Source organism: Sciurus carolinensis, chromosome 18, assembly GCF_902686445.1.
Source record: "Sciurus carolinensis chromosome 18, mSciCar1.2, whole genome shotgun sequence".
NCBI classification, from domain to species: domain Eukaryota; kingdom Metazoa; phylum Chordata; class Mammalia; order Rodentia; family Sciuridae; genus Sciurus; species Sciurus carolinensis.
In genome coordinates, this window is record NC_062230.1 from 9,474,496 (window position 1) to 9,494,127 (window position 19,632).

The window sequence follows — 19,632 nt, forward strand, 5'->3', positions numbered from 1 at the left end:
CTCTCCCACCCAGCACGTGTGCCCCAAGCTCCGAAGAGCTTGACATGGGTGGGAGTGGCCCCTGAGAATGGAGGACTGTCCCTTGTCCCATTTGTGTCCCACTAGTGTACCACTATGAATCAGCAAAGTCACCTGGAACTTTCCCAGCTTCAACATCATTTTTTAAAATTTAATTAAATTAATTAATTAATTTATTTTTGGTACTGGTGATTGAACCCTAGGGAGACTAACCACTGAGCCGCATCCCATCCCTTTTTATATTTTATTTAGAGGCAAGGTCTCGCTGAGTTCTGCAGGGCCTTGCTAAGTTGCTGAGGCTGGCTTTGAACTCGAGATCCTCCTGCCTCAGCTTCCGGAGCTGCTGGGATTACAGGTGTGTGCCACCAGGTCCGGTAGCATCATAGGTATTTAAAGCAGATGCTGCCATGCCACCCTTCCCCTGAGCCCCATGCAGGGGTCCACCGTGCTAGGGTTTTGAGTAGGAAGAAGCCAGAGCTTAGCAGGGAACCCTTTTGCCTTGGATAACTGGTGAGAGGAGAAAGGGACATCTCTGAGAGGAAATGTGTGTGTGGGGAATCTTCTTGCCTTGACTTATTTTAGTGTCTATAATAGACAAGAGCCAGGTGTCACCTCAAAACAATTCCCTTCTAGGACAATACGTAGCTCCTCTGCACCCCTGTACCTGTTTCTGAGAACCCGAAATAAGAGAACACGAACTTCACTCAGGAATTTAAGGGGAGCTGTTCATGCTGAAAAGGAGGTTACTACCTCTGCACAAAATCACACAGGAGTTTAAAAATTTTTTTAGACAAATTATCAACCACCTGAAAGATTAGCAAGAGAGAACCACAGGAGTAAAATGTAGAAAAGACCTGAAAACCGTCGACAGAAAGGTCCCTTGGCCAACCTAACCTGCTTGCATCTGTGACATGATTCAGTAGGAAGGTATTTGACTTGGAAAATTTGGGGCCTCCTAGGCCCTAGAGGGCGGTCTCCTTGTCTAGGCAGGCCGAGCTGTACGTCGAAGATTCCTCCCTGCCCTGGGCCAGACCGATCTTTCAGGGTGCTCCCGACCTGTTATGCTGTCTGTGGGCTTTTCTCTGGGAGGGGGCAGGTTGCAGGTGGGGGCTTCACAGGTGCAGCTCAGAGTGGGGCATCATGGGGAGTCCAGTGCATATTTACTGAGCAGCCCTGGCCTCTGGTCTTGCAGGTTTCTTGCCAGCCTCTGTCCAGCACATCAGCACCTCCCCATGTCCTTATAAGCAGGACACACCCCACACCCAAGCCTGGATGACAGGAGGGACCGTAGCATCCGTTCCCTCCACCCTGCAGTCCCAGGGGGGACCCAATTTATCACTGATGAGAGAGACTGAGTTCCCATGACCAAGTGGCATCAAGAGAGAATCCATTGATTTTTTTTTTTCTTCAATGCTGGGTGTGGAAACAGGACATTGAACATGGTAACCCTGTGCCCTACTGCTGAGCTATGTGCCCAGCCCCAACTGGTATAATTTTGCCCACAGTGATAAAAATCATATTTTCTGCCAGGTATATGGGCACACCTCTAATCCCAGTGACTCAGGAGGCTGAGGCAGGAGGATTGCAAGTTGAAAGCCAGCCTCAGCAACTTAGCCAGGCCCTCGACAACTTAGCGAGACCCTGTATCAAAATAAAAAATAAAAAGGGATGTGGTTTAGTGGTTAAGCACCCCTTGAGTTCAATCCCTGATACAAAAAATAAATAAATAAATAAATAAATAAATAAATAAATAATCATCTTTCCTTTAGGAAGTCTTGCAAGCAAGGGCTCAGTAGAGACCCCTCCCCACCCCCTGGACAGGATGGGGCATCTGGGGAGAGTTCCCAGGTTTCAAGCCTGAAGTAATTCAAGTGCATTTCCATGAAAATGTGGACAAACTCACCTGGTCTGAATTGAATCGTGTCCCTGCCAAATTCATGTCCACCTGGAATCTGTGTATATGACCTGGTAGGGAAGAGCACATTCCAGATGAGGATGGGCCCCGACTTAAGGACCAGAGTCCTTAAGAGAGAAATGTGTTCGGCTACAGGTTCATGTGTAGGGAGGACAGCTATGTAACCATAGAGACAGACTGGAATGATGCAGGGTAACCATGGAGACAGAGATTGGAGGGGTGCATCTGCAAGCCAAGGGGTGCTAAGGACTGGCAGAACCACCGGCCATGTGCTTCAGACCCTCCACTGTCCCCTGGATCTCATTTCCAGCCCTCGAGCTGTGCGAGAATACATTTGTTATGAGCCACCCGGCTTACGGTACTTTGTTCCGCAACCACAGGAAACGAACATGCTATCTTGTGTCAGTTTTGGCATCTTGCACATTCCCTAGCTATTCCACAGGGAATTCTTCAAATTAAACCCAGAATCCAGTCACGTCTCCCCTCACCCCTGCCACCGCTGCCCCTCCCTCGGGAATGGAGCCTCCATCTTTCCATCAGGGGCCAATTGCCCCTTGTCCTGTCCCAAGTCTGTTCTCAAAACTGCATTTGTTTTGGTTTCCAGAGATGGGGAGGTAGATGGTGTCTACAAGTTCTGGGGTTCCTTTGCTCAGTAAAGTGAGTGTCCTTAAGAACAACTCATTGTATATTTCAACCTAACTGGAAGAGGGGTTTTTTGGGGTGGGCTTGGAGGGTACCAGGGATTGAACTCAGGGACACTCTAAAGAGCTTGACATGGGTGGGAGTGGCCCCTGAGAATGGAGGACTGCCCCTTGTCCCACTTGTGTCCCACTAATGTACCACTGTGAATCAGCAAAGTCACCTGGAACTTTCCCAGCTTCAACATCATTGGGTTTTTATTTTTATTTCATTTTATGGGGTTTTTTTTGGTACTGGGGATTGAACCTGGGGGCACTCAACCACTGAGCCGCACCCCATCCTACTTTGTATTTTATTTAGAGACAGGGTCTCACTGAATTGCTTAGGGTCTTGCTAAGTTACTGAGGCTGGCTTTGAACTCTCGATCCTCCTGCCTCAGCCTCCCGAGCCACTGGGATCACAGGTGTGTGCCAGTCTTCTTTTGGCCCAGGGTCTTCTTCATGTGGCACAAGATGCTTGCCTGAAAGTTCTGGCTCCTGTAACATCTGTCCCGGCTGGTCTGCATCATATTGCCCTTGCTTTGTGCCCTGAGAATGGGCACTGACTGTAGCCAAGATGGGGTTTCAGGAGCCCCAGATTCGAATCCTGCCAGGAACCAGCTGCACGCCAGGGGCCACTCCACTCTCTCTGGCCTCGATGTCTTCCTGGAGAAGACAAGGGTTGGACCCCAAGGGCCCTTCCAGCTTAGTTGCTTCGAGCTCCCATCCATGGGGACCAGGCTCGGGGCAGCAGGAGATGACAGTGGATCCTGGTCAGACCATCAGGAGCTCCCTCTGTCCCTCGCTTGTCCCCAGAGAAGGGAGGGAAACAGAGGCAGAAACCCAACCCAAGGGCCTCAGCGTTTCCATCCCCTTGAACTGTCGCCTTGGGAGGGTCTGGGCAGGAAGAAAGGGGACTTCGAGCCAGAAGTGGAATTCTCTCACCTCGCTCTGTGGATGTCATCTCAAGAGACCTGCCCTGGATTTCGCCCTGGCTTGAGCTCACTGCCCAGGGGAGGGGGCGGTCCCTGCCAGCTGCCGTCTAAGGGAACATGGGTGGGGAGGGAGGAGACACACCTGAGGGGGATCCTTGGCCCTGGGGCCTCAGATGGTGGCACCTGAGACACTGATGTGGGCCTCAGTAAGGGAGGAACTTGCCGGCTCCCTCATATCCCTGAGCCCCCTTCTGTCCTCTCTTCTCTCTCTCTGCTTGTCCATTCCCTTTTTTTTTTTTTTTTGTACCGGGGATTGAACCCACGGGCACTTCACCACTGGCAAATCCCCAGCCCTTTTTTATGTTTTATGTAGGGACAGGGTCTCACTGAGTTGCTTAGGGCCTCGCTAAGTTGCTGGCTTTGAACTTGCGATCCTCCTGCCTCAGCCTCCCAAGCCGTTGGGATTACAGGCGAGCGCCACTGCGCCTGGCGAAGAGAGGGTTCGAATGCTCTCACCACAAGGAAATAAAAAAATCTATGCACTGCTGGAAATGCCAGTCACCTGATCTGATGACTGCGCGTGGGGTAGTACTTAAAATATCACATTGTATCCCACAAATATGTTCAATTATATGTCAATTTAAATTCTTTTAATAAAAAAGAGACTGCACCAGAACTACGTCCTCCTTTGCCCCAAACCTCACATCTTGGAGTAAAACCCCCAAGACCCTGCACAGCCTGCCCTGTGGCTTGGCTGACCTCACCTCTGCACCATTCCCTGGGTGGGATGCTCTTCCTAGACATGCACGGCGCTCCCCTCCCCTCCTTCACACGTTCCCCACTCTGAGGTCAACCCTGCTCTCCCCGCCTCCCTGTTCCACCTGTCCCCCCACCCCGCATACCGTTACTCACCTGCTAACGTTCTATTAATTTCACTTGCTTACTCGATCTGCCTTTGCCCTAGACTATAAACTCCAAGAAGGAGGGAACTCTGCCTTCTTTGTTCACTACTTCTATTTCCAGCACCTAGGATGATACCAAAGCACATAGTAGGTGCTCATTAAATAGTGCTGACAGGGAGGGAGTGCTACTCCCTGAAATGTATGTTGTAACCTCATAATGTCTGGAATTTGGGGAAGAAAAGAATCTAAGGAAGGGACTTGGTGTATCCTTAGATAGCCCAGAAGGACACGGTCTGGGCTAGGTGGTGATGTCCAGGTATTAGGACACAGTGGCCTCCCCGCCTGTATCCTGGAGAGAGGCACCATCATCTGTCTGGAGGAGCTACGTGTCACCATGATGGTTTCTCAGAAGCCAGTCCTGGGGCTCGTCTGTCCTCAGAGCTGAAGGCTGCTGGGCTGACCTCCAGGTGCTGCCTCTGTGCTCCGCATTGAGGGCAGGTCAGAGTGTGGACATGGGAGACAGCGCGGCTGTGCTGAAGGAACACACCAGGCTGTGACTGGCTTGGCTCCTAAGCAAGGGGCCAAGGAGGTGCTGGGGCCACATGCAGGATCTGGGCCATGAGCTCTTAGCCTCGGGTGTGGATCCTTGGAGAGAAATCACAAACTGGGATGGGAGAAATGGCATATTCATCGCTATGAACTTTTAATGGAATCATGGTATGTCTTTCCATCACAAATTGAGGCCCTCAGATGACAGTGCTGTGAGTATAGTATCTGTGACTTTGTGATCAACAGAATCACAGATATTTTCTACAACGTGTTCCAAGGCTGTGGGTCTTTATCATTTACGTTGATCATGGTTTTGAAATTATGGTTGTTACCGGACCTGCTTCTGGATTCTATTTAAAGGATTACAAAATATTGCTATGACTGTTTTGATGGCTGTATTTCAGTATAATTGGTTTCTTTGGCATCCTACTATTTTATATTATTTTATAGTCTATGCTCTTTGAAATGTTACCCTAAGCTGGCTTGACCTGACTTAAAGGGATCATAGTTCCAAGGTTCTTAAGTCCTTGTAACTGTTTCCTAGAGAGGCCCATTGGGGGACTAGGGGTTGTGGGGGCACTATTTTCTGCAGGAAAGAGGAAAGAACCCTTCTGGGGGCTTCGAAGGACCCAGGAGAACAGGCTCTCTGGGTTTCCACTGACCTCTACCTGCCTGCAGGGCCCAGTGTGTCCAGCAGGTGGCAGTCTCTCCTCAGTCATGCTTCCTGCAATGTCCTGCCCAGCATTGTCCAAGTCCACCAAGGGGAAGAAGATTGCCAATCCTGGCAGCTGCAGTACCTGCAGACGTGTGCACACACCTCTTCACGTGCATGAACACTCATGTGCACACCACATACACATGCATACTCACATTGACAAAGGCAAGACAGTCAACCTGGCAATCAGCTTCCAGAATATTCTGTCCCTTCCAGAACAGGCATTTTGGGGACTCTGGTCCTTGGGAGGTTTTCCAGGAAGAAGAAATCTCTTGGCAGGGGATGTAGCTCCGTGGCAGAGCACTTGCCTAACATGTGCGAGGCTCTGGGTTCAATGCTTTGCACTGCAAAAAAAAAAAAAAAAAAAAAAAGTCCCCCTTTGTTCTGCTTCTTTTTCTTGGCCTGTAGCTTTTCCAAGGCATCCACAGGCCAGCACGAGCCAACAGCCCCAACTACAAAATCATCTACTTACAGCTGAGGTGGGGAGTGGGGTGAGAGGGTGGAGATCTGAATTGTAGCCTGACTCAGTGACAATGGGCAGGTTCATCTGTCTGAACTTCAGTTTCTTTGCATTACACCATGGATATAAAGAGTGGATTTGGACAATCCCACAACTAAAAGACGAAGAGTCCAATTCAAAAGCGGATGAAGAATACTCAAAACACTAGAAAAAATAGGGATAGTAGGAACATACCTGAACATTGTAAAGGCTATTTATGCTAAGCCCATAGCCAACATCATTTTTTTTTTTTTTTTTTTTTTTTGTGGTGCTGGGGATCGAACCGAGGGCCTTGTGTTTGCAAGGCAAGCACTCTACCGACTGAGCTATCTCCCCATCCCCCAACATCATTCTTAATGGAGAAAAACTGAAACCATTCCCTTTAAAAACAGGAACAAGACAGGGATGTCCTCTTTCACCACTTTTATTCAACATTGTCCTCGAAACTCTAGCCAGAGCAATTAGGCAGACCAAAGAAATTAAAGGGATAAGAATAGGAAAAGAGGAACTTAAGCTGTCACTGTTTGCTGATGACATGATTCTATATTTAGAGGATCCAAAAACTCCTCCAGAAAACTTCTAGACCTCACCAATGAATTCAGCAAAAGAGCAGGCTATAAAATCAACACGTATAAATTGAAAACATTTTTATACGCAAGTGACGAAACAGTTGAAAGGGAAATGAGGAAAACAACCCTATTTGCAATAGCCTCAAAAAAAAAATAAAATACTTGGGAATCAATCTAACCAAAGAGGTAAAAGATCTCTACAATGAAAACTACAAAACATTGAAGAAAGAAATTGAGGAAGACCTTAGAAGATGGAAAGATCTCCCATGTTCTTGGATAGGAAGAATTAATATTGTCAAAATGACCATACTACCAAAAGTGCTATACAGATTCAATGTAATTCCAATTAAAATCCCAATGACGTACCTTACAGAAATAGAGCAAGCAATCATGAAATTCATCTGGAAGAATAAGAAACCCAGAATAGCTAAAGCAATCTTTAGCAGGAAGAATGAAACAGGGGGTATCGCAATACCAGAACTTCAACTCTACTACAAAGCAATAGTAACAAAAACGGCATGGTATTGGTACCAAAATAGACAGGTACAGAATAGAGGACACGGACACAAACCCAAATAAATACAATTTTCTAATACTAGACAAAGGTGCCAAAAGTATGCAATGGAGAAAAGATAGCCTCTTCAACAAATGGTGCTGGGAAAACTGGAAATCCATATACAACAGAATGAAACTAAACCACTATCTCTCACCCTGCACAAAAATCAACTCACAATGGATCAAGGACCTTGAAATCAGACCAGAGACCCTGCATCTTATAGAAGAAAAAGTAGGTCCAAAATCTTCAACTTGTTGGTTTAGGATCAGACTTCCTTAACAGGACTCCCATAGCATAAGAAATAAAAGCAAGAATCAATAACTGGGATAGATTCAAACTAAATAGCTTTCTCTCAGCAAAGGAAACTATCAGCAATGCGAAGAAAGAGCCTACAGAGTGGGAGAATATCTTTGCCACTCATACTTCAGATAGAGCACTAATTGCCAGAATATATAAAGAACCCAAAAAACTCTACACGAAGAATACAAATAACCCAATCAACAAATGGGCTAAGGATATGAACAGACACTTCACAGAAGAAGATCTACAAGCAATCAACAAACATATGAAAAAATGTTCACCATCTTTAATAATAAGAGAAATGCAAATCAAAACTACACTAAGATTCCATCTCACCCCAATTAGAATGGCAATTATCAAGAATAAAAGCAACAATAGGTGTTGGAGAGGATATGGGGAAAAAGGTACACTCATACATTGCTGGTGGGGCTGTGAATTAGTGCAGTCACTCTGGAAAGCAGTGTGGAGATTCCTTAGAAAACTTGGAATGGACCCACCATTTGACCAGCTATCCCACTCCTCGGCCTATACCCAAAGGACATAAAATCAGCATACTACAGAGATACAGCCACATCAATGTTCATAGCTGCTCAATTCACAATAACCAGACTGTGGAACCAACCTAGATGTCCTTCAATTGATGAATGGATAAAGAAACTGTGGTATATATATACAATGGAATATTACTCAGCTATAAAGAATAATAAAATTATGGCATTTGCAGGCAAATGGATGAAATTGGAGAATATCATGCTAAGTGAGATAAGCCAATCTCAAAAATCCAAAAGACAAATGATCTCACTGATAAGTGGATGATGACACATAATGCAGGGTGGGAGGGGGGCAAGAATGGAGGAAGGAGGGACTGTATAGAGGGAAAAGAGGGGTGGGAGGGGTGGGGGGGAAGGAAAAAATAACAGAATGAATCAAACCTCATTACCCTGTGTAAATGTATGATTACGCAAATGGTATGCTGTTACTCCATGTACAAACAGAAACAACATGTATCCCATTTGTTTACAATAAAAATAAATTTAAAAAAAATACAGAAATGCAAAAAAAATTAAAAAATAAAAAAAAGGGACGAAGAGCTTGAATGGACCTTTCTCCAAATAAAAGGCACATGGGGCCAAGAAGCATGTGAAAAGACGCTCCGCATTGTCGGTCATCAAGGAGGTGCAAATCAAAACCACACGAGCTCTTGCTTTGCACCCTCTAGGATGACTGCAATAAACAGAGCACAAAACACTAACAAAAACACCCAGAAAATAACACGTCTTGGTGAGGATGTGGAGAAAGACAGACCCTGGATCTTTGCTGGTAGGAATGTAACATGGTGTAGCTGCTGTGGAAAAGAGTATGGCAGATCTTTGAAGAGTTGAACACAATTAACGCACGACCTGCCCATTCCACTGATAGACATCTATGCTGAAAAAACTGGACATGGGTAGCTAAACAGATACTTTGTTCATGAATGTTCATAGCAGCACTATTCACAGTAGCCAAAACACAGAAACAGCCAAAGGTTCATTAACTGAAGAATGGATGTCACACAACAAAATATTAGTTAGCCAGGAAAAGGAACAAGGGCTTGATACATGCTACAAGAATGAGCCTCAAACATGATGCTAAGAAAAAGAATCCAGTAGCAACAGGTCACATGTTCCATGATTCCATTTATATGAAATGTCGAGAAGAGGAAAAGACACAGAGGCTGGATTCAGTCTGGTGGTTGCCAGAGGACAGGAATGGGGATAGAGGAAAAAGGAGTGGCTGCTTGCTGAGGATGCAGAGTTCTTCCGGAATGAGGAAACAGGTGTGGGACCAGACGGAGGTGGGCGTATGTATGCTGAGTGTGCTAAATGCTACTGGACGGGTCACTTAAAAATGGTGGCATTGTATGTTATGTGAATTCCTCCTTGATTAAAAAATCCAGGTGTGGTGGTGCACACTTGTTATCCCAGCAACTTGGGGGTGGGTGACTGAGGCAGGAGGATCACAGGTTCAAGACCAGCCTGGGCAACTTAGCTAGACCCTGTCTCACAATAAAAAAATAAAAAGGGCTGGGGGTGTAGCTCAGTGGTAGAGCACCTCTGGGTTCAGTTCCCAGTACTGGAAAAGGAAGGAAGAGGAGGAAGAGAAAGAACAGGAGGAGGAGGAGGAGGAGCAGGAGCAGGAAGAAAGAGTGAACAAACACATGCATTTTTCCAAGCATCCAGAGAACATTCCAGAAGTACCCACAGCCCGCTGCAATCCAGTCAATTCAGCATACATTTTCCTCCTTTCCCTCCTGGCTGCCCATGGCAAAAGATCATTGTAGAGACCCAAAGTGTTAGATTCTGCAGGAACTAGTGTGGGTGGAGACCAAAGAGAACTGCCAGCCCCCTCCCTGGGCTCCCCTGTCTGCCCAGCCTCTTCAAGATCCCAGTTGAACTCACAGCCTCTCACCCTGGCGGGCTCCCGAGGTGAGCCTGTTGTTGGAAGTGAAGTCCCCAAGTGAATGCCTCACTCTGTGCACATCTCTCCAACCTGCTATGTTTTCATGTTTTAGGGACAACGCAGCCCAGGGGTGGGAAAGCCCTGCTGGGGCCCCTGTCAGGCCATGGGGCAGTACCCTCCCTGCTTACCAGGGCCTTCGCTCCTGCCTAACCCTAACCCTAACCCTAACCCTAACCCTAACCCTTGAAGGTACTTCACCCTCTGTGGAGCTCGGGTTGAAATTTCATCCTAACTGTGAGATACCAAGACATGATTAAGTCTCTTCTCATGAATGGATCCATTCATTCATGTGGTCAATGGATTAACAGATTCATGGGTCCATGGGTTATTGCCAGAGAAGATCTGCTATAAAAGACAGTTTGGCTGGGTCTCTTTCGAGGGCCTGTCTCTCACCACTTGGCACTTTGTCAGCAAGAAGCCATCTCCACGTGTGGCCTCTGGACCTTGGACCAGAACTATGAACCCAAATAAAAACTCTTTTCTTTATAACTTACCTGGTCTGTGGTATTCTGTTGTTATCGACAGAAAACAGACTTAAATATCTGCCCCGGGGCCCTGGGACAGGCTGGAGTCGGGACAGGGGGACAGAGGATACAGCTGGAGAACAGGGAGGCCTTTATAGATCCAGGGTGCACTGATCACTGGGTTTCGTTGTGGTCACTTCTGGATGGCCGCTGCCCCTCTGAGGTCGGGTTGCCTCTGCTGACCACCTTGTGTTTGCTCTTCTTCTCTGTATATTGCACACGTGTGCATGCCCATGTATGTGGGGGCATGTGTACATGTGTGAATGCCACACAGGGCGCATGGTGGCCTCAGGGAGTAATGGGCTGGGACCCTCCGAGGGCAGGAGGTGCTGGGCCCAGGCTCCAGGAGAGGGACGTCTCAGTGGAAGCAGAACTTTCAAGATGGCAGGGGGTGAGGGAGGACCCCGGTGGGCAGGGCAGCTCCAGCTGGGCTTCAGGGGGCAGACGGGCCACACGTCCTTCTCAGTCCCCCCCGTCTGCCACGCAAGAGCTCTCAGACGTCTGACGTCTGGTAAGGGAGAAGGCAGCTTCTACCTTCTACCTTCTCTGGCTCAACCTTTGCACAGAAACGTGGGAAACACACACGGCGCGCTTAATTCTGTGCTTTAGATGATGGAGGATTCTCCTTGCGAGAAGCCCATCAGGGCCCCTCGGTTTGTTTTCCCTTTAAATGACCCCTAATCTTTGTCTCCAGGTCAGACCACATCCCTGGGCCCCGGATGCCTATGTCCAGCTCTCTCCTTAACTCCTCACATCTCGCCTGTCCAGAACTGGGCTCAGGTCTCCTTCCCCAGGACTGACCTCTGAGCTGGAACCTTCCCTATCCCCGGATGACCTCGCCCTTGCATTTTTTTCCAGCCATAACCCCAACCCTGGTGCAGTCCCAGCAATGGGCACCAGGGGGTGCTATCAGCTCTTCGAACAGGAAGCCATTGGGCCAGTGCCCCACTTCTCTTCCACTGGAATGTTTCCCAGGCTGACCCCGAAGGACTCTCCAGAACCTTCAGGACAAATCCAAACTCCCGGAGTGTGACATTCAGGTCCCCCGCCGCATCTATCCAGTCTTAGTACAGCGTTGACTCCCTCTGCATGCCCCACGTGGTTCCGGCTAGTTCCCCATCACGCTAATGAACTATCTGAAATAACTTACAAAGAGAAAAAGCTTGCTCTAGTTCAGAATTTTGGAGGTTCTGGTCCAAGATTGGGCAGGCCTCTACTTTGGGCCTCTTGTGGGGGTGCTGGAGGACAAGGCAGGGAAAGTGTCTTACAGAACAAACCACTCATCGCATCCCCAGGAAGCGACAGAGACTGGGGTCCCACAATCCCTTCTGAGGTCATGTCTCCAGTGACCTAAGGCACTTCCACTAGGCCCCTCCTAAGAGCACCACCTGGGGAACCAAGGGTAGACCTTTTCACACGGGCCTCTGGGGGACATTTAGCATCCAAACGACAGCACAGTCTGTAAGGTCGGATGCGGGTAGCCAAAAAAGAGTCAGGCCCAAAGCGGCTGAACAAAGCTTTATTGGGGTTGGCGAGATCCACTAGTCCTCCAGGGTGAAGGCCAGGGTGGAGGGCTGGGGAATCTGCGCACGGCTCCGGCTGACCAGGGTCTTTATAGTCCGGAAATTGGCTGGGGGTCCTGCTGAGTGACAAGTGGGTGCGAGGCGCCATTAGGATTCATCTGCCGGCGTCTGATTGGTTGTTCTTTGGCGCGCGCCCCACCCCCATGCCGCTGCTCCGATCTCCCTAACACAGGCCTAATCACACCCCATGTGGTCTCTGGGTTCACCCCTCATCCATTCAGCCAACCATCAGAATGCCGAACAAAGCCCGCGTCAGTCTCGGTCTTTCTGGTCCCTTGGGCCATCTGCATCCTTGCCCTGCCTGGGGGGGACGTACGTGGTACCTGACCAGTTCCCAGCGCCAAGCCTGGCACAGTGGAGACCGATCTTGACTTGGGTTCAGACCATGGCAACGAGAGTTCTGGCAGAAGACCACCACGAGGCTCTCCTTAGTGAGTCTCTGGGTCACCATCTTTCCCCAGCCTCCAGTGTCCCCAAGGAGAGGCACTAGAATTTTCTGAGTTCCAAGGGGACATTGGCAGCATCAAATAGCCAGTGATGGGCTTTGGGTCCTGCCGCCCTCTTGGGGGCACCTTGGCATGTTGCATATTTTAAGTGGAAGGAATTTGAGGCCCAGAGGGTGCAGGGAAGACCCTCACCTCCCCCGGGAAGCGGGTCATAGACGTCATGTGAGCCTCCCCACCCCATGCCAGAGGGAAGGGGCATCCTTATCTCTGCAGATGGAGGGACATGAAGAAAAACCTGGACAAGATTCTTCAGCCTTGCCAGTCCTCGGTTAACAAGGTTTAGCTCATTCCTCTTGTCCAGCCACATTTCCCCACGACTCACCACTGTTCATCAAACTTGGTATAAAAACACTCAGGTCTGACTGTTTCTTCATTTCCTTGTGAAGGGTCCTGTCTCCCATAAAACCCACATTAAATACATCTGTATGCTTTTCTCCTGTTAATAGGTTTTTTTGTTTTTTGTTTTTTGTTTTTTGTTGTTTTTTTTTTTTTGGTGACAGGAAGTCTGGGGGAGAATTCAAAAAGGTAAGAAGAAAAGATATTTTTTCTCCCCTGTATCCAGCTGGTGCTCACTACTGCAAGGATAAGGACAACCAGCTGTGCCCCGTGTGACTGCCAGACTTTCATAGTTACTAGAAAAAAAGATGAATGACTCTGATGGGTTTATTTTTACATTTCACAGACTTTGTTTATTTATTTTTTTGAGACAGGGTCTTGCCAAATTGCTGAGGCCGGCCTTGAACCTGCGATCCTCCTACGTCAGTCTCCCGAGTCGCTGGGAATACAGGCAGACGCCACCTAGCACAGTGAGCATTCTTGTGATCTTCAGATTCAAATAATTAATGAGGACAGAATTCTTATTCCACCCTTTGCGTTCTGGAAAACGTCTTATTGTAAAGACCCACCTGCCTCCCCTGTCCTCTAGGACTGAGCGGAGACTCAGGGGTGCTCCCTAGTTTACCTCGGACAAGACAAGGTTATACACAGACCCTCAACATTCTTTCTCTTTGCCCCCAAAATGGTTGACGGAACTTCTTGTCCCCATGGTCGATCAGAGCAAAATGCCCAGCTTGGGTGCAGCTTTTCGGGTTCCTGAAGTCCCTGGACCTTGGCTCTTATTGGGAACCCCTGGCTTCAGGGCAAAACACCCTCCCCCCCCTGACCTCCCAGGGCCGACCTTCCACCCCCATCCCCACACCTGGATCTTTCTACCTTCATTTACTCCTTTCTGTGGAAAATAACTCAAAACATTCTTTGTGTGTGTGTGTGCCTAGCTTTTGAGCCCCTGGCAGACCTGGTCAGGGACCACTATGACAAAGGTCTCTTTCCCCCTCACTGGTAAGAGTCCTTCTGATAAAGGGTCTCCTTATTAAACTGGGATCTGTTGTTATTTGACACTCCCGTTGTTGGATATTGTTGCTGGTGACTCAAGTTTCAGGAGGTGCATCTGGTGACCTTGGGAGTCTGTCGCCCTCACCCCCAGGCTCCCAGGAAGCACAGCCACAGGATCCTACAGCTGTGGGGGCAAAAGTGGCTTTGCCAAAGGAGCCAGACCTCAGGATTTCCATCAACGTGGAGACAACTCAGTTGTTCATCCCGACGATCAGACGGGGTGGTTCCCCTGACCCCACCCCGCAGCCTTCTCCCACCTCTTGACCCAGGGCAATCCCTTCTTGTTCTGCATTCCAAATACAACCAGGAAGCAGTGATTATCTGATACGAAGACCTGGAGGCCAAGGAGCAAAGGCCCCTGCCTCTTGGAACCAGAGAGGAGAAAATGCACTGTGAACAAAAGGGAAATTAATTGCTCAGTGGTTTCACTTACCTGAGAGGCATAGCCAAGATCACAGGGTGGAGGGGCAGTGCAGCTGGAATTTGAACTCTCAGCCTGCTGGATTCTGTGCCAGCTTCTTAGACTTGGGAGCCAATATTTCTCAGGCCTTGAGACAGCCTGGCTGTGCCTGAAGTGACCAGGGGGAAGCTGGGCATTGAAGACAGTACTGAACTGCAGGTGCTGGTCTGACCACTAGGGGGAGCCCAGGCTCCAGAGGAGGAGGTAGAGTCCAGAAGGGCTTGGGGTAGACGTACAGGTTCAAGACCTGCCTCCCGTGTTCTTCTATCCCCGCAAGAGCCTTGCAGGTAAGGCCGGTTGGGCTACCTGGGCTCAAATCCCTGCAAACCCTGTCACCTCGGACAAGTAGTTTTTCAGTACTGAGCCTCCCTTTTCTTATCTTATTTGGAGAAATTATAGCACCCACTAGGGCCCACGGTGCCTGGGCCACATACTGAGGACTCTGTAAACAGTAACAGCTGCTATTACTACCATCTACCCCAATCTACAGATAAGGAAACTGGGGCTCCGGGAGCCAGGGCTACCTGCACACAGTTTTGTGTGCAAGGAATGAAACTTCCCCACTCAGTTCTGAATAAAAATCTGTCTGGCAGGACTGCCCAGGTAGGCCTTAAGACAAAGTTCTAGAACTTTCCAAGTTCCCCAAAACAGAGCTCTGGAGTGGAATAGAGAGCTCCCTGCTAGAGACATGGTGATGGAGAGAACCACAGGCTTGATCCCCCAGCTTGGTCCACATAGTTAAACTGATCTCTCCAAGTCTCAGTGTCATGGAAATGGTTGGGAATTAGCTTTGTTCCTAGGATGATAGGTCCCAACTTGGAGATTCATGAGGATAGGACCAGTGGCCAGCAATGTTCTGGGGAAGGGGGAAGAAGAGAACGGAGTCTAAGGATCATAAAATCCCTGGGTCAAAGGGACGGGCCAAGGGGCACTGCAGAGATGGGAGGGCATAGCTGCCTTGGTCGGTTCAGGAAGCCGGTCCATTGTGCACAAATGCTTTCACGGTGCTCAGCCTGCAGGGTCCTGAGGGTGCCCCACCAACACTGGGCTTTTCCCTTAAGTGCCCGGTGACCTTCAGGAGCTCACTCTCGGTGATTTTCCTCATGGCCTAGCCTGCAGCTCCATCTTTAAAAATAGTTGCAGAAAAACCCATTGCTTATTCAATGAGCTCTTTTGTTAAAAAAAAAAAAAATAGCAACAACACCTGCAGCTTCATTTTGTTTAGTTTATAAAATGCCCACTGTGATTATGAAAGAAATCAGGAACTGGGGTGAGGGGAGAAGGCAGGGGGGCTGTTGGGTGGTGAAGCCCTGCTGGGCTGTGGCCAAGGCGCGGGCACGCTCAGGGCAAATCTCCTGTCGCCTCTGCAAACCAAGGATAGTCATTCCACTTCTTTGAGCTCAGTTTTCTCATCTGTATATTGGGAATAATAATAATAATAATATTAATAATAATAATAATGTTGGGTGCTGGGATTCAGAGTTAAATTGGGCACTGTGCTTTCCTCCTCAGCCAAACTTCTGGAAAGAATTGTGCCCCCCACCTCCTGCTGCCCTGTGGACTCTGGCTCCCCACATGTCTCTCTGAAACTGTTCCTGCCAAGGACATTGAGAATGGTCATGTGACAAAACCACGATATTCAACAAGCATATGTCAAGTACTTCCTGGGAGCCCCACCCTGGGATAGCAGGTCCTATTTTGGGGTTCTATACTGGGACCTCTGCCCTGTCACCTGCCCTGAATGACCTCACCCTCTCCTGGAGGGCACTGGCTTGGTGACCACCTCCAGAGACCTGCTGCTTCTTCTCTGCTGTGCAACCCAGGCCCCTGAGCACGGCACCTGGTCAAATGGGGGTGTAGGTTCCTGCGAGACTCAAAGCCACTGTGGGGGTTCACGGCAGGTGTCAATTGACTGGATTGAGGATCATCCAGGTAGAGCAGCCCTGCTGGGTTTGTCTGTGAGGATATCTCCAGAGCAGACTGGCATGCGGGTCGGTAGACTGAGTGCAGAAGAACTGCCCTAGTGTTGGGTGGGCTCATGGAGTTGGCTGGGGGGCGGGGATCCCAGAACAAAAATGGTGGCGTGCTTGCTCTCTCTTTCTCCTGGAGCTGGGACACCCCTCTACCGCTCCAGGATATCAGATCTTCAGGCTCTCTGGCCTTTGGACTCAAAATATACCGATTGGACCCCAGAATCTCAGGCCTTTTGCCTGAGAACGAAGCCATCAGTTTCCCTGGTCTGAGGCTTTCAGATTTGGACTGAGCAATACTGCTGCCATCTCGCTGTCCAGGCTGTGGACAGCCAGCTGTGGGACTTCTTGTAAGCCCAAATCATCGAGATGGGAGCAGACCGCAAACGGATCTGCGAGCTGTCTCTATGAAGCCTCTGCGGAATGACACTTGGCACATTTTCAGGGGAGAAAATGGCCACTGGTTACCAGAGGGCTCTGCTTTTCATAGGTCTGGATGAGAGTTAATCAGAGCAGAAGGTTTAGTGTGACTTAATCATTAGAGACTTGGGACGTGCCAGCTGGGAAGTCGGGAAACTAGGTGTGCAGGTTAAAAAAAAAAAATCTAACTCAGAAAAACAGTTGTAAAAGCTCAAAATTCATTCTAACTCAGGGCAACAGTTGTGAAAGCTTGAAACTCATTGCCACTGGAATAAAAATCCGGAGCCCAGAGCCCATTTGTTTGTCTTCCCCTCCAGGACTCAGTGTGACTCCGAAAGGTGAAAGGAAGCCCAGAACCTGGCACTCACTGCTTATCTTCTTCCTCTGGGATCCATCGTTACCTGGAGCTTCATTATTTGGTTTTCTCCTTCCAGGACTCATTGGCAAAGGGAAAGGGTCAAAGTTCAGGGCCCAGTATCCGTCTCCTCCCTTCAGGATCCATTGTGTCGGGGAGGGATAAATGTTTGCCTTCTTCTCCAACACCCCTCCCGGGCCACACTGTTCTCCTTTCTTCCTGAGGGCTGCCTTGGGGGATATTATTTTCCATATTCTTCACTTCTCAGCCTCCATAATTACATAAGTCAATTCCCCAGACAAATCCCCTTTCATCTGTCTATCAATCTATCTATCCATTCATCCATCTAAACCACCCACCCATTCATCTATCCATCCATTTACCCAACCACTCACCCTTCACCATCTATCCATTTATCCATGATGCATCTCCTTTCATCTATCCATCTATACTTCTGCCTGTCTATCTATCTATCTATCTATCTATCTATCTGTCTATCTATCTATCTATCTATCACCTATTCGTCCATTCATCCTGTATCTCTATTCTGTTGGTTCTGTCTCTGCAGAACCCTGACTACTACCCAGAACTTACAATGCCACGGCAAGGTTGCTATTTTCCACCCAACCCATTTCCATTTCTTAGGATGGGGTCCCCATTTTGGTCTGGAGAGCCCAAAACCCAACTAAACAACTATATTTTCCATTCCCCACTCAGGGGTGGCTGATAACATAAAAACCAGTTTGGGGTGAAAGTTCTACAAAGTTTTCTTAAAAAAGAGACAGTTTCTCTTCTTCCCTGTGGCTGCAATTCAAATCCAAGCCACTCTGATGTCCAGTGAGCTTGACGTGATTATCATGGCTTCCTTGCCCACTCCTCTCTCCCCAATGCTGCCAGAAGGTTCCTTCCAAGGCATCCATATCTGACCCTGTCCTGTCCCTCCAACACCTGCTGTAGCTCCCCATCACCCAGGAGGTTCAGACTCCATGTTGCGTCCATGAGACGTCCAGGTCTCTTCAGCTCACTCCCTGCTCTTCTTCCTCCCACCCTGTGAAAGCCCTGTGTTGACACTGTCATGTAGAAGTATGGTTTGATATTCAGGAGGCTGAGGCAGGAGGATTGCACGTTCAAGGCCAGCCTCGGCAACTTGGTAAGGCCCTGTCTTAAAATAAAAGTAGCTGGGGCTGTAGCTCAGTGGTAGAGCACCTCGGGATTTAACCCCCACCCCCAATAAAAAAGAGAGAAAAAAAGAAATGTAATTTGAGTTAATGTGTAATTTTAAAAATTTCTAATGGCCACATTAAAAATAAAAAGGAAAACAGCCCAGATTATTTTATTTTCATAATGTGTTTTCTGGAACACATTATACACAAAATATCATCGTCTTACTGTGTAATCAATACAAAGCTTATTAATGAGCTATCTTATCTTCATTTCTTTCACTTTGAATCTCGCCATCTGGGTGCATACTTCCTTCTTACAGTGTATTTCCACTTGATCTGTATTTAGATTCCATAAAATGTACAGCTGAAAAAGTAGATATACATACATACCCAGTTTGTTCCAAACATAATTAAGTCTCCCAAGGACTGAATTAAAGATCCATTTAAAAATTTAATTTTAACGAATTAATGTGAAATAAAATTTAAAATTGGGTTCCCTCGGTGGCTCCAGCCTCAAGGGTCCAGCGGCTACTGTGGCATCTCAACCAGCACTGACCAACCAGCCTTCTGCCGTGGTGGAAATGTTTAGTGCACACTCTGCCTAATCCAGAGTGGCTTTTGAGCACCGAGGAACTGAATTTTTAATTCTGTTTCTCATTGATTTAAATTTAAGTAGCCACATGCAGCTGGTAGCTCCCTCCTGGGCCAGTGCAGTACCCAGCACCTGGCTCCTGTCACGCAGTGGTCCTGTGCCCCAGCCTTGGTGCTGTCTGTATCCTCTGATCCAGTCAAACCTGCCCCTCATCTTCCTTTTGACTGAATCAAAACCTCATTTGGTTATTTGGTTTCTGCCTAGCCTCTTCCACCCAGTAATTACATTTTTATTATGATAAATGGCTTAATTTCTCTTCTCAAATAGAGGGTGAGCTCCAGGAGGGTATGGATCATTTCTGTCCCACCCATCTTTCTATTCCCAGTGTCCTGGGACTAGTACCTGGAGGATGCACCATACGCCATGATGTTCACTGAGTGAATATTCAAACGGGGCCTCACCGCCTAGAAGTCCATCTCTAGAGAGTTCTTCTCTTCGCGGCAGAAAATGCACACCTCCTTTTTCAAACCAGC